Source organism: Cibotium barometz, chromosome 34, assembly GCF_041138505.1.
Source record: "Cibotium barometz isolate CiBa-2024 chromosome 34, ASM4113850v1, whole genome shotgun sequence".
Taxonomy (NCBI): domain Eukaryota; kingdom Viridiplantae; phylum Streptophyta; class Polypodiopsida; order Cyatheales; family Cibotiaceae; genus Cibotium; species Cibotium barometz.
Window position 1 is genome coordinate 42,587,530 of NC_141079.1, and position 13,822 is coordinate 42,601,351.

The window sequence follows — 13,822 nt, forward strand, 5'->3', positions numbered from 1 at the left end:
AAGAATAACCAAAAGAAATGAGAGATCTGGCTCCTTCTGTATGAGTGCCAAAGTCTATGCCAATATCTGCGCTGTATCACTAGAGAAATATCATAGCTCTCCCAATGAGGCCTGAGAGTAGGGATCCTATGCATCTGTCGAGTGAGGAGAAGCCTGGCATCCCGAACAGTGAAACTGAAAAAAGAAAGGCTTTTCAAAGGATCGAAGGCATCAATCCATTCCCACTCTCCTAGATCCCACTGAAGATATTTGATAGGACTGCCACCATATAGCCACAAACACCAAGAGCCATGAGTCACTATCTGAGGAGAAGGGTCAATGAACCAGTGCTTCCCCGAGCGACTAACAATCCTCACTGGACTAAGCCTAGTATTTGGTATGATCTCCTCCATACTACATCTCCTCAATCTCCCACCAGGCATGATAGAATAAATGAGGAAATCTGTATCCTCTTGGCTTGGCAAAGCAATGACTTGCAGAGGTATGCCTATCCTCGAAAAAACTCGGAGTCAACTCAGATGAGAGTCTCCGTGAAAGGTCCTAGAAAGCCACTCATGCGGAATAGCTGCATCAATCTGATCAATACGAATGCGAGAGCCCCTAAGATGCTGAGTGGATGTAACTCTCCGATCCTCCGGAAGACTCTTAAAGGTCTTCCAAGCAAGAACTGTGTATGGGCATCTCTCCCATCCTGACCATTGCATATAACGAGATGCACCAAGTGGCCGACCAGCCTCATTTCTAATGAACTCGTTCCACATAATAGGTTGTCGGTTAGCCTCGTCCAAAGACCTAGGAAGTCTTTGTCGCAAAAAATATCTCATGCTTCTCCATGCTCTGACAATGGCTGCAATAAGAGGGGAAGGTGGTGCCCTAATATCAGCCTCTGTGAACAAAAAACGTGTGTTGGGCATCCAGTCTCTCCCGACCCTGGGTGTACATCTGGAAATCTGAGACAAGAAAAAATCCTTCCAAGGCTCAGTGCCTGGTAGGAAACCTCTGACCATAAGTTTGCAAACCAACGCCCTGCACTCAACATTCGGATCGATAATATTCAAGCCCCCCTCTCTTTTGGGCTGAATAACTGTGAGCCAAGCTACCCTGGCACGAGTGTCTGAGGTGCCATCCAAGCCCGATCAGAGAAAATTGCGGATCAATCTCCGCAATTGGCCAATGCACGTACGAGAGAAGCACCAACAAGAGGCAATAAACCAAGCTGAGGCAAGCAAAACCTGATTAGCCACCAAAGCTCTGGAGGCTAAATCTAATCTCCTGGAGCTCCAATGGAGGAGCTTCTTCCAGATACTCATAAGTACCGGAGCAAACTATTGTGCTAGAGAAATATCATTCCCAACTTGGCATCCCAAATATCTAGCAGTGCATCCTCTGCTGATCCAAGTAAAGCCAAGCTCTGCACCCCAATCAACTCTCGGTGAATCACTAACCCTAAAACCAACAGATTTGTGCCAATTAATGAGTGCCCGTGCTGCCAAACAGAACTCCTCTAGTGCTACCCGGAAGGAACATAAACATATATGTGAAGCCTCCAAAAACAGGGCTGTGTCATCAGCTAACTCAGAGTCAACCAACTTCTCATGACTACGAAGAGGCAACCTCAATCCTGAAATACCAGCAGCGGAGCGGAGAAAGATGCTCATGACCTCTGCAACTATGATATATAATAAAGGGGCTAATGGGCAGCCATGTCGTACTGAGCGAGAAATCTGAAACCTCTCTCCTCTATCACCGCAAGCAAGAACTCAACTGTGGGCATCACGATACATGCATGAAACTCCTTTGATCCATCTCTGAGAGAAGTCCATATGACTAAGAGTACCCTCAAGGAAGTCCCAATCCACTCTATCATAGGCCTTCTCAAAATCCAAGAGCAGAATGGCTAAGGGCTGATTGCTCGCTTTAGCCCATTCGATGGCCTCCCAAAACGAGAAAATGTTATCAAAGATGCTCCTGCCGTGTAAGAATCCATTCTGGGTATCATGAGTAACATCCTGCAAAATTGGTTGCAACCTGATGCTCATTGCCTTAGCAAGAATCTTATAGGCAGTCCCAAGTAAGGTGATAGGTCTCCACTGGCCAATCAATGTCTTATCCCCGCTCTTAGGAATAAGATAAATAAGCCCCTCAGTGAGAGAAGAAGGCATAGAACCTGTGTCCCACATCTCCTGCAAAGCCGATGTTATCTCTGCCCCAATCTCATCCCAAAAAGTAGTGAAAAAAAGAGGGGAGAGGCCATCCTCCCCTGGACACTTATTATGAGGTAAGGCATGAAGAGAATGACTTGAACTCTTGCATAGAAAAAGGGGCATCCAGAGCGGCACACATCTCCTCGGTGATCAAATGTGGCAATGCATTCCAAACCTTCCTCTGTGCCCTGTGTCTCAGATCAGAATGCGGCTCAGCACTAAGAAGCTGGTAATAGAAATCGGTGGCAATCTGTCTAACCATAAGAGGATCTGAGTGAAGAGTGCCATGTGAATCCTGCAACTGCCTGACACTATCTCTGGCATGAGATGGGCGGTGAGAAGCAAAGAAATGTTTGTTACACCTGCCACCCATCTGTGTCCAAAAGAAATCCTCCCGAGCTCTCCCGCCTCAGCTTCCGCGGCCGTTACCGCCACTCTTGATGGTGTACCCCGGGTCCTTGTGCTTGTTCTTGATCCATCGATTACTGATGAACATGTTATGCTTCAGAGACCTGACGGATCTCATTTCCACCAGAGAATGGAGATTGCAGGCAGACCTGACCAGTGTCGGATTTGTCGTCGACAGGGTCACATTGCTAGAGATTGTCCCAGATCGAGGGGCCATGCTAGGAGGCGGCGTGGTCCTGCCCATCAGAGGCCTTCTGCAGATGCCGAGACTCCAGCTGCTCCTTTGCCATAGTAGACCACACAGCGTTGGGTTGTGGTTAGGGATGGCAGGCACCTGTAATACAATATTATCTCCTGTAATTGCTGCACAGCAGTGGTACTTCAGCGTAGCCTGTGTGTCACCAAGTGTGACCAGAGTACATGTACATACACCCAGTATCAACAATACATGTGCAAACCCTGTCTGCACTTCCAAAATGCAGTGCTGTACTGCAATAACCATATTTTGATCAGAAACAGTTCTCTACCAGAACATCCAGAAAACTGTCGAAAATACCCTGCAGTGACGAAACGGGGTCCGTAATGCGCCCGAAACGCGAATCTGGCTTAAAAAAAATAAGTCCAATAGGACAAAATACCTGCCCTATAGCTCTGCTCTCGCGAAGACAGCTCCTCAATCGGAGATGTGTAGCTCCCAGAGCTACCGAGGGGGTGTTGTACGTAAACCAAGCAGGGGAAAGAGATGATGGTGCTCTTACCCATGTAGTACCGCTTCCTTCCTTGCTTGTTCTTGCCTCTTGCTTGCCTCCTTAGCTCACACGAACCAAGCTCTGATACCATAAAGAGAATGTGAGGGAGAGGGAGAGCTTCAAACCCTAGCAAGCAAACACACACACACAAGAGAGAGCAAGACACAAGAGAGATGGATAGCTGAATTTTCTTCTATCTTCTTCTTCTCTACTCAACCAACCTAACATTAAGATAAGAGTACACACTATATAGGTTAGTACTCAACTACTACAACATATATGGGTTAGTACTCTACTACTATTATGATTTCTAGCCATTGTACTTGTTGTACCAACTCTTGTACCTACTGTACCAGCAATTGTACTGGCTTTACCAGTCTTTGTACTTGTTGTACCTAATGTACCAGTCATTGTACCAGTTGTACCAAGCATTGTATCGGTTGTACCAGTCACTGTACTTGTTGTACCAGTCACTGTACCTGCCATTGTACCGACTGTACCAGCCACTAAACTGGTTGTACCAGCCATTGTACTTGTTGTATTGCCTGAATGGAGAGTTGTACTTTCTGTACCAACTCTATTGCATGAAGACCCATGGTTTTTGGGGAAGAATCAGTACCCACACGGAGGTACATGGATTATATTGTTGGTTCGGCATTTCTATAGCTTGTGTTCCGGCTTGGTAGCCTCATGTTGGGTTGTGTTATGACATTTGTATATGGATAATCCGGCATCTCCCGTGGGGAGAGTAAGGCCCTCAAAGCTTGTACATGATATTATTCTCCTTGGGTAATAAAATACTTCAAGGGGGGGGTCGGCCCATTCCGGCCTCTATGTGGTGTCACATGTGCAAGCTCCATTTTCAGCATTTGTGGATGTTTTGTCCAGCTTTATGTTTTATGCAAAGTGATGATGGATAGGTGTTAAGGCTGTGGACATGTTTAAATGTTTTAATATGCATTGATGGTATCAACAAGTGTGTCAAAGGCCCTAGTCCCCCGGGCACTGCGAGTTTCATTGGTATCAAAGCTGGTACAACAAGTACAATGGCTAGAAATCATAATAAATGATTAAATACCCTTGCCTTCAGTATTTCTTCACGATGGAAGCCTCCAAAACAGTCCCCAACAGTCGGTATTCTTCATGGGCAGCCTTCAAGAGAGAGAGAAAGAGAGTAGCCATCATTAGGGCAGCCTGTAACGGTGGTAGTGTGCAGCAAGAGAGCCTCCCTTAATGAAGGGAGAGGGCTCCAATTTATAGATTTGGGGCTCCCATGAGTGAAAATGGAAAGAGAAGGCTATGATGACAAGTGGAGAGCCGCACAATAGCTGGAGTGACAAGTGTGAGGCCACTTGTCTCACTTTGATCCACTTTCTTGCCACATGTCCCAATCTAAGAGATGGGTTCTCCCATAATCTTTACCTCTAAAAATATCCCAACTAGTAGACATTCTGTCGTAGGCACTTTGCCAACTCTTGGTATCTGCTCGGTTCCAGATGTAATGACGCGAACAGAATTTCCATCGGAGTTGGGCCAAAAATAGCAACTCTCCTAAATTTTAGGAGTGTGGTCCTTTGTATCCTAGGATAATCCCCCATTTCCAAAGCTTGTACTTTCCAAATATTTAGACATCCTGGAGTCCACCAGACCCCTTTCATACTGGGAAATATCCAAGTTGGTGACATACAAGGTCACTTGGATGTTTTTCTTGGCATGGAAGTGATGCAAGCTCGCATGGGTGCATGTCCATGGAGCAGATGGTTTTCTTCCTCCTTGAAAGGAACAGAGGGACCTGCAGTTGTGGGCATCTCTATGTTTCCATATGTTTCATGAGGAAACAAGTCACTGGATGTATGGCGTTGTTGGCACTGTCTTTGAATGGTGCTATGTATGGTTTTGTGTGGAAACAGGACAAATGTTTCAAGGGGAAACATGCCTAAGGGTCTCATGCGGAAAGAGGTCATAGGTTTTTGGAGGAAACATGTGTTTTTGGTGTTTCTCAAGGAGATAGGTCACATGCAGGCAGTGGGTACAGGAATGGACATATGTTTGGTACAGCCTTGCTGGCTGATTGGATAGGGGTTCGGGAATCCATGACTGAGATGGATAGTACCCTTGGAAGGTAGATAGGGTTGATATAGGTGTGTCCTTTATATGGTATGCTGTGCTGTGATGCGAGTTCTCTTTTGGGAAACAGTTTGGAGTCGTCGTTGTGATGCAAGAGCACTGGATGTGGGGTGTGATGCTGTTCATAGGGTGAGAGGCTATGGATGGTTGTGGCAGGCGTGATCATGGGAGAAAGCTTCTGTTTGCAAGACTCAATGTGTGGAAGTCTTTTGATGTGAACAATGGCTGGACTTGTTTGTGGATGCCGAGTGGACAAGAAGCCATGATGCAGGGTCTTTGAAGGCTTCAGGAGTTCTACTGTGACGGCTGAGATTCTAGCTTTATTGTAATCAAAGCTCATATAATCAATTAAAGAAATACCGCAAGGGGCGCCACTGCGTTTTGGGGCCAATCGGTGTCCGTGTATTGTTTGCAGGAGCACTCTAACCCCCCCTGTTTGTTTTCCTTTTCTAGGTTCTCGATGGTGTTGAAGTGTTTTGTGTGCAAGTTTGTTTTTGCACCGCCCTCTGGTTTTGTCTGAAGGTTGAAGGCTGGTTTACATGGTTCCGTTGCCAGGACATCGTTGACTTTCTCAAGTAGGCTAGCCTGTGGTTACTCTGGCCGGGATAATCGCCAACTTTCTTAAGGGAGGGAGCGCGTGGTTGTCACATGAGAGTCACATCAAAAGCTTCAACATGTGGAAAGTGAAAAGGAAGTGCAGGAGGTAGTGCAGGATTGTATGTCTTTACTTATATGAGGTGAAGAGAAAAAGTTAAAAATGAAGCTTAGGAGGAAAGACACCAAGGACAAGAAGTAGCCGGCCAGGAACAAGAAGAAGTTGAAGTGTTATGGAGCAAAAGATGGGTTGAACGCTATGGCTTTCGACAGTTTGTTACCGGTAGTATCTTCACGGAGGCTTCATGGGTTCGGAAGGTAGTTTCTTTCTATGTTTAGCAGTGGTGAGCTACTATGCTTCATCGGGGACTTGTGCTTACCACTTGGGTGGAGTGCAAGTAGGTTTTGGGTGCCTGAGGATGTATCAGATGAGGCTCAGTTGGAAGCGGAGGAACTTGATGAGGTTCTTATTCCCGAGCAGATACTGGCACACAAGGAAGGAAAGGTACAAGGTAAAGTTTCCCGTCTCTATCCTGTGAAATTCAAGAGCTGTTCAATGATGGATGCGAAGTGGATGGAGGAGGGTGACTTAGCAGATTCATCTCAGGTATTGCAATTTTATCTTGATGCCTTTGAGTTGGGGTCGACTCTTGTTACGGCTCATTCAGGTTTAGTAGAGCTGGGGTCTGGAGCATTGCCTGATGCTCAAGAGGGGGGTAGCACCTCCCTTGTTACAGACAGGTTTAGTTGTCATCTAGGAGTTGCTTGGTGACATCTTTGTATTCACCCGAAGGTACAGACAGTACATCTGCTTATGGGATTTCTATGATATTGTGTACTAGTCACATGTGATGGTAAAGTTGAGTATGGTTCACAGTCGGCCGCACCATGAACTATAACTGCATTTATGGATAACTCTGTCTACACCTATGGTTAACAGAGATGGTTTTTGCCTTTGGGCCTAATGTATGACCGAGGAAGATTGGGATGATAATCTTTGTCATATGGTTCTGGTTGTTCTTGACCATAGCGTTGGTCAATTGGATATTGAGATGATGCTATTTGTGGAGCTGGTCTCCTATGGAATGGCATGGATTGGTTGAGCTCAAAGTCTACTGCAACCTGAGCCAACTCTTTAAGATTCTATGGAGGGCAAAGTCTTGCGAGTAGTCCTAGAGTTGGTTTGATTCATAGATATATGGATCGAACTCTATTTGCACATGTATTCATACACTTTTTGAGGTATTATTGTATTCTGGTGCCATTGGATCTTGGTAACCTTGGGAATACATGGGTAATACTCCGGATTGTGTCGTGTGAGGCATGTATGTTGGTATGATACATCAAGTACTTTACTATGTTCATGGTGTACCACTAGTTGTGGATCCTGTAGGATGGTGTACCACTAGAGTGGGTAAAGCATCAGGAGGGACATATGTGGAAAGTACATAGTGCATGTATTGTTTGGATCCATTGAGTGCTTTCATATGCTCATGATGTACCAACAGTTGTGGGTTCTACGGGATGCCCATGGGTGTAAGGCTTGCGAGCAGCCCTTAGACTGTTGTTTTAAAGTAGGTAGAGTATCTTGAGGAGCATATTGTTTGCGAATGCATGTGTGTGTCATGCATATGTATGTCATATGTGGAATGACGCATGGTTTTGTTTTTGGCTAACATAGGTTACATGCTTCCACTTGGTGTAAACCGGCCTTCAGAAACCAAAGGGCGGTGGAACAAACATTTGCACATAAAACACTTCAACACCATTGAGGAACTAGAAAAGGAAAACAAACAGGGGGAGCTAGAGTGCTCCTGCAAAATAGTACACGGACACCGATTGGCCCCAAATCGCAGTGGCGCCCCTTGCGGTATTTCTTTAATTGATTTTAAGAGCTTTGATTACAATATAAGGCTGGGAACTCAGCCGTCCCAGTAGAACTCCTGAAGCCTGCAAAGAACCTGCATCTGGCTTCTAATCCACACGGCATCCACAAACAAGTCCAGCCATTGTTCACATCGAAAGACTCTTCTCACATTGAGTCTGCATACAGAAGCTTTCTCCCATGATCAAGGCTGCCACATCCATCCATAGCCTCTCACACTATGAACAGCATCACACCCTGACACATCCAGTGCTCCTGTATCACAACACAGACTCCCAAACTGTCTCTCAAAAGAGTATCACAGCACAGCATACCATACAGTCGACACACCTGTACAAACCCTCTCTACCATCCAAGGGTACTATCCATCTCTGTCATGGATTCCCTGTCCCTTGTCCTATCAGTAGCAAGGCTGTACCAAACATGTGTCCACTCCTGTACCTTCTGCCTGCATGTGACCTATCTCCTAGAGAAACCCAAAAACATGTCTCTTCGAGAAAACCTACGACCTGTTTCCACATGAAACCCTTAGGCCTGTTCCCCTTTGAAACTTCTGTTCTGTTTCCCATACATCTAGTTACCTGTTCCCTCATGAAACATCTCGCAACATAGAGATGCCCCTAACTGTAGGTCCCTGTGTTCCTTTCTAGCAGGAAGAAAGCCATCTGCTCCATGAGCACGCAGCCATGCGAGCTTGCATCACTCCCATGCCAAGAAACATAACCACAAGACCTGTACTTGCAGTCAAAAACCCAAGCACATAGCTGAATTTGCGACCAAACAAAAACAGCCCATAAACTGTCCCAAAACAGTCCCGAATCAAAGCATAGAAAGGCTGAAAGTTCCATCTGATGAACGCCATCGACATGATGTCTATGTTCATGGAAAAACAGCCCTTGCTTTCTGTAGAAACACGGCGTCCTCCAAAAAGCACACACATGGCCTAGCTTTCTATGCGCCGCCTGTATCCTGGTGATGCGCCGCCTGCAACATTACTCAACCTGCAGCCATCTGTACGAAAAAGTGTGCAGTTGCCATCTGAATTCAGCTGTCGTACAGCCTCCGTACTGGCCTGAACCTGCTGTCCGTACAGGCCTGCAGCTACTGTTCCAGCCGCCAGCCCAAGACCTGCACAGTAGGCGCCAGAATCTGCACAACCAAATCTGCAACATGGACAGTACCTGCAGACAACCGCCTGACCTGCCACGTGGACTGTACCTGCACAGCAGCCGTACACTGCCATGTGGACTGTACCTGCAGTCCAGCCCTTCCATGCGCAGCCAGCGTCTTCTCTTTCCAAAAAGCTCATACGTGGGTATGCTGCAGTCGACTCTTAGCCAGATAGAGAGAAAGCCCACGTGCTGTTCATCCCCATGCTCTCCTTGCGGCCCACTTCTTCCAAAAAGCACACCACCCCACAAGAGTTAGGCGCCTCTCCTTTTTCTGCCCAAAAAGCACACGTGGCCCCAAAATAGCTTATGGGCCACGTTTTCTTCATAAATGGCATTTAAAAATGATTACAAAGGTTTTTAAACCTTTTAAGCTAAAATTCCTTTGCCCCCTTTCACACATGGGGTTATCCACACATGGGCTTCCATCTTCACTCCCACCTGATGCCATTTCACACTGTCCACCATGTCCCCGTGCACACCTGCATATTATCCAGAGAAAAACACAGGGTCGTGACACTTGGTTTTAGACTTTTGCTGCATGTTTTGAAGGAACAAGCAAAAGTTGTTTTTCACTTTGACGTGACGGTGTGGCCATATTGTGCAGGATGATTGTTTCATCACCCAGATGCACTCGAGGGCCATTGCTTTTGTCATATGGGGCGTCTTTGCTCATTGGATGTCTTACTGTGCCATTGAGTGCAATTGAGAACGCTTGCCATTTTTCAAGAGGGGGTATGTTACGACCCTATGTTTTTCTCTTGACAGTATGCAAGTGTGCACGGGGACATGGTGGACAGTGTGAATGTCACCAGTTTGGGGCCAAGTGATTAAAGTCCTTTCTCATAACCCATGGGGACAAAGGGGTTTGGAGGGGACAAAGGTTTAAAAGCCTTAAAAATAAAAGAACCCCTTTTAGGGGATAATCGTGGCCCTTATGCTATTGTTGGGGCCTATGCATCTTTTGGAGGGAGTCGAGCTGCAGCTTTAGGCGTGTGCGCTTTTTCGCTTTCTCTAAGGGCAATTGTGTGTTGGACTGCACGTGGGCTGAACTGAGAAGCAAGGCTGTGCAGCACTCTCTCTCTCTCCCTCTTTGCAATAGGCTGGCGACTGGTGTGGTCTGCAGAAAAACGCAGGATTGCAGGGGCAAGAAGCACAAGGCTGGATGGTGCTCTCTCTCTCTCTCTCTTTCGGTCGGCGGCTGCAGGAGGTGCAGTACGGTAGGAGGTGGGACTGAACAGGGCACATGTGCTTTCTCCCTCTTTGCAACAGGCTGGTGGGCTGGTCAGCAGGGAGGCAGGGCTGAACTGCATTTTCTCTCCTTTGGAAGGGGGGACGGGCAGACTGCAGGCCAGCGCATAGAGTTGAACAGGCTTTTCTCTCTCTCTCTCTCTCTCGTTTGGAAGGGGGGCGGGCAGAACTGCAAGAGGACCAGAGGACTATTTTTGAAACTGTTTACAGGCTCTTTTAATTGGCTGCAAGTACAACTGTGTGCTTGGGTTTCTGGCTGCAAGTACAGGGTCACTTGGATGTGTTTCTTGGCATGGAAGTGATACAAGCTCGCATGGGTGCATGTTCATGGAGCAGATTATTTTCTTCCTCCTTGAAAGGAACAGAGGGACTTGCAGTTGTGGGCATCTCTATGTTTCCAGATGTTTCATGAGGAAACAGGTCACTGGATGTATGGCGTTGTTGGCACTGTCTTTGAATGGTGCTATGTATAGTTCTGTGTGGAAACAGGACAAATGTTTCAAGGGGAAACATGCCTAACGGTCTCATGCGGAAAGAGGTCATAGGTTTTTGGAGGAAACATGTGTTTTTGGTGTTTCTCAAGGAGATAGGTCACATGCAGGCAGTGGGAACTGGAATGGACACATGTTCGGTACAGCCTTGTTGCTGATTGGACAGGGGTTCGGGAATCCATGACTGAGATGGATAGTACCCTTGGAAGGTAGAGAGGGTTGATACAAGTGTGTCCATTGTATGGTATGCTGTGCTGTGATGCGAGTTCTCTTTTGGGAAATAGTTTGGAGTCGTCGTTGTGATGCAGGAGCACTGGATGTGTCAGGGGGTGATGCTGCTTATAGGGTGAGAGGCTATGGATGGTTGTGGCAGGCGTGATCATGGGAGAAAGCTTTTGTATGCAGGACTCAATGTGTGGGAGTCTTTTGATGTGAACAATGGCTGGACTTGTTTGTGGATGCCGAGTGGACAAGAAGCCATGATGCAGGGTCTTTGCAGGCTTCAGGAGTTCTACTGTGACGGCTGAGATTCTAGCTTTATTGTAATCAAAGCTCATATAATCAATTAAAGAAATACCGCGAGGGGCGCCACTGCGTTTTGGGGCCAATCGGTGTCCGTGTACTGTTTGCAGGAGCACTCTAACTCCCCCTGTTTGTTTTCCTTTTCTAGGTCCTTGATGGTGTTGAAGTGTTTTGTGTGCAAGTTTGTTTTTGCACCGCCCTTTGGTTTTGTCTGAAGGCTAAAGGCAGGTTTACATTTGTGGTCAATCTTCATTAGCATCAGTCTGTGGGACTTCTGTAGTGCTGTCGGCCTACTCTTTTTCAGGGCAGCAATAGTATATTTGTTGCGTTTTTTCTCGTACAGGCTCGTTTGCTGATGCTGGTTGGTTGATCTGAGGCTTGGTGGTACCTTGTAGGATTTGCGTTGTCAAATTCTGCCTTATCTATTGCCCCTTTCACTTTCGCGTTTTCAGAATTGCAGCCCTGTTTTGCTGTGTTTTTTGGACTGTTCCCGACTGGTAGCTCTACCTTCACTTGTGCTTCATCATTTGGACCCGAAAGTACTTCTCTTCAGCGTTTTTTCCTCATCTGAGGTGTGGAAGCTGGTCGGCCTGTATTTTCAGGTTTGCAGCCTCTTTGTTGGCTGCGTTTTCTTCTCCAGTGGACACATTTCACTTGCAGAGGGGGTTTTGTGTGGATTGTGGCTTTGGTGATAGTCTGGTACTTGAGGAGGACACTGAATTTTCGGATTTCAGTCAGCGTTTTGCTGATTTTGAAGCATCTATACCTACGTTTTGTTCCTGGTCTACACAGTTCCCTGGTTTCTTCATGTTCTTTGCCTTATGTTGGTGGTGGAGTGCTGTTTTTTGCTAGACAACAGTGTTTTGGCTACGTTTTGCTTCTCAAAAGAGTTTTCTACACTCAGAGGGGGCCCATCTCTAGCTACTTTACTTGAGGATCAGGTTTGGGAGCTGTTTTGTACCTGTGGAGACTTTCTTCAACGACTGTAATTTGCAGATTTTGGAGGAGAGTACTTCTTTCTTGACGAGAGTAGTGATCTTTTCAGAGATCCTGAGTAGAGCTTATTTTTTCCAAGCTTGTGTTCTTTGCAGTGTTTGTAGAGAAAGGAGGGTGTTTTGCTTGTGAGGTGTGATCCTTTCATAGGGATTACTTGTTTGTTGTTGATTCTTGGGATCTAATTCTACTAATGGAAGAGTCCTCTGTGCTCAATGATGCTTTTGAGGACTTTGTTACCACTATAGTTTATATTCCTACTTCCCTTCCTCATTGTGAGGAGTCTTCTTTGTCTCTCTTTGTGATGCTTCCGAGGATGCCCCTCCCTCTGCTAGTCCTGCATTTGGTTTGATGCGGCGTGCAGGGTTGTTTTGGAGGATGGACTTTCGGACCCGGTGGGATGCTTTGGATCTGTGGTTGCTAGCCATGCCTGGGGCATAGTGGTACTTCTAGAGTTTTTTGGATTTGGATCAAAATCAGGTTGGGCTTGTAGTAGTCTGACAACATCATTTTTCAGAGGGGCATGTGGTGTCCTTTCATCCAGCGATGCCTACCTTAGTGGAGTGTGCTTGTGTACAACATTGGGCAACTCATGGTATGGATTTTGAGCAGATCGACCCCATCTTTTCTACAGAGTCCTTACATCTAGCGATGCCGACCTTTCCAGAGGATGCTTCTTTTTAGCGTTCGGCAACTCTTGTTATAGAGTTTGAGCAAATGGACTCAGAGGGTTCGAGTGAGGAGCAGCTTGCTTCTCCGAAGATTGATTATCTACAGGATCGGATCTTGGTTGGTTATGAGGTTTTACAGACCTTCTCCATGTTGGAAACATGACATTCGACTTCAGGGAGTGTTCTTACACTTGAGAGTGGAACCATTATTTGGAGCAGCAGGTCGAAGCCTACATGGTTGTTTTCTTCCAGAGGAGCGGTGTACCTAGCAGCTTGTTCTGTTACTTTTGTACCTGAGTTGTTGAGGAGATTGCTTGTGGAGCTTTGCTCGTACTTGTTGCTACAACCTTTCATCTTTGATCGAGGACGGCGTCTTTGGCTTCTTGGAGTCATGGTTGAGGGAAACGTTGGGAAACGGTCAACTGCAGGGATGGAAACGGGGAAACATGAGGGGGCCAGCCTGAAACGCGTTTCTCTGCAGAAACGTTTCCTCTTTTGTGGACGGCGTCACGAAACGTTTCCCACGCGTTTCCCACGCGTTTCCCTTTTACGGAACGTGCGTTCCCTGGCTGCCACCTTTTTTAAATACTTTTTGAAACATTTAACTTCATTTTTCTTACCAAGTTTTTGGTATTGTACTTCATTTTAACTTTTTGTAGAAGTTGAACTCTTGAGTATTAATGCATTAGTCTACTTTTCAACTTGGAAATTAGAATTTCTCTAGTCCCCCTTCCCTCTCTCGTTTCCCCCTTCCTGTT

At 46.4% G+C, this 13,822-nt stretch overlaps 1 protein-coding gene across 3 annotated transcripts in view; it reads left to right on the top strand.

The window, feature by feature from the left end:
- LOC147619044 (uncharacterized) overlaps positions 1-13,822 on the top strand; it is a 105,567-nt gene that overhangs the window by 43,074 nt on the left and 48,671 nt on the right. The gene's annotated exons all lie outside the window — the stretch shown is intronic.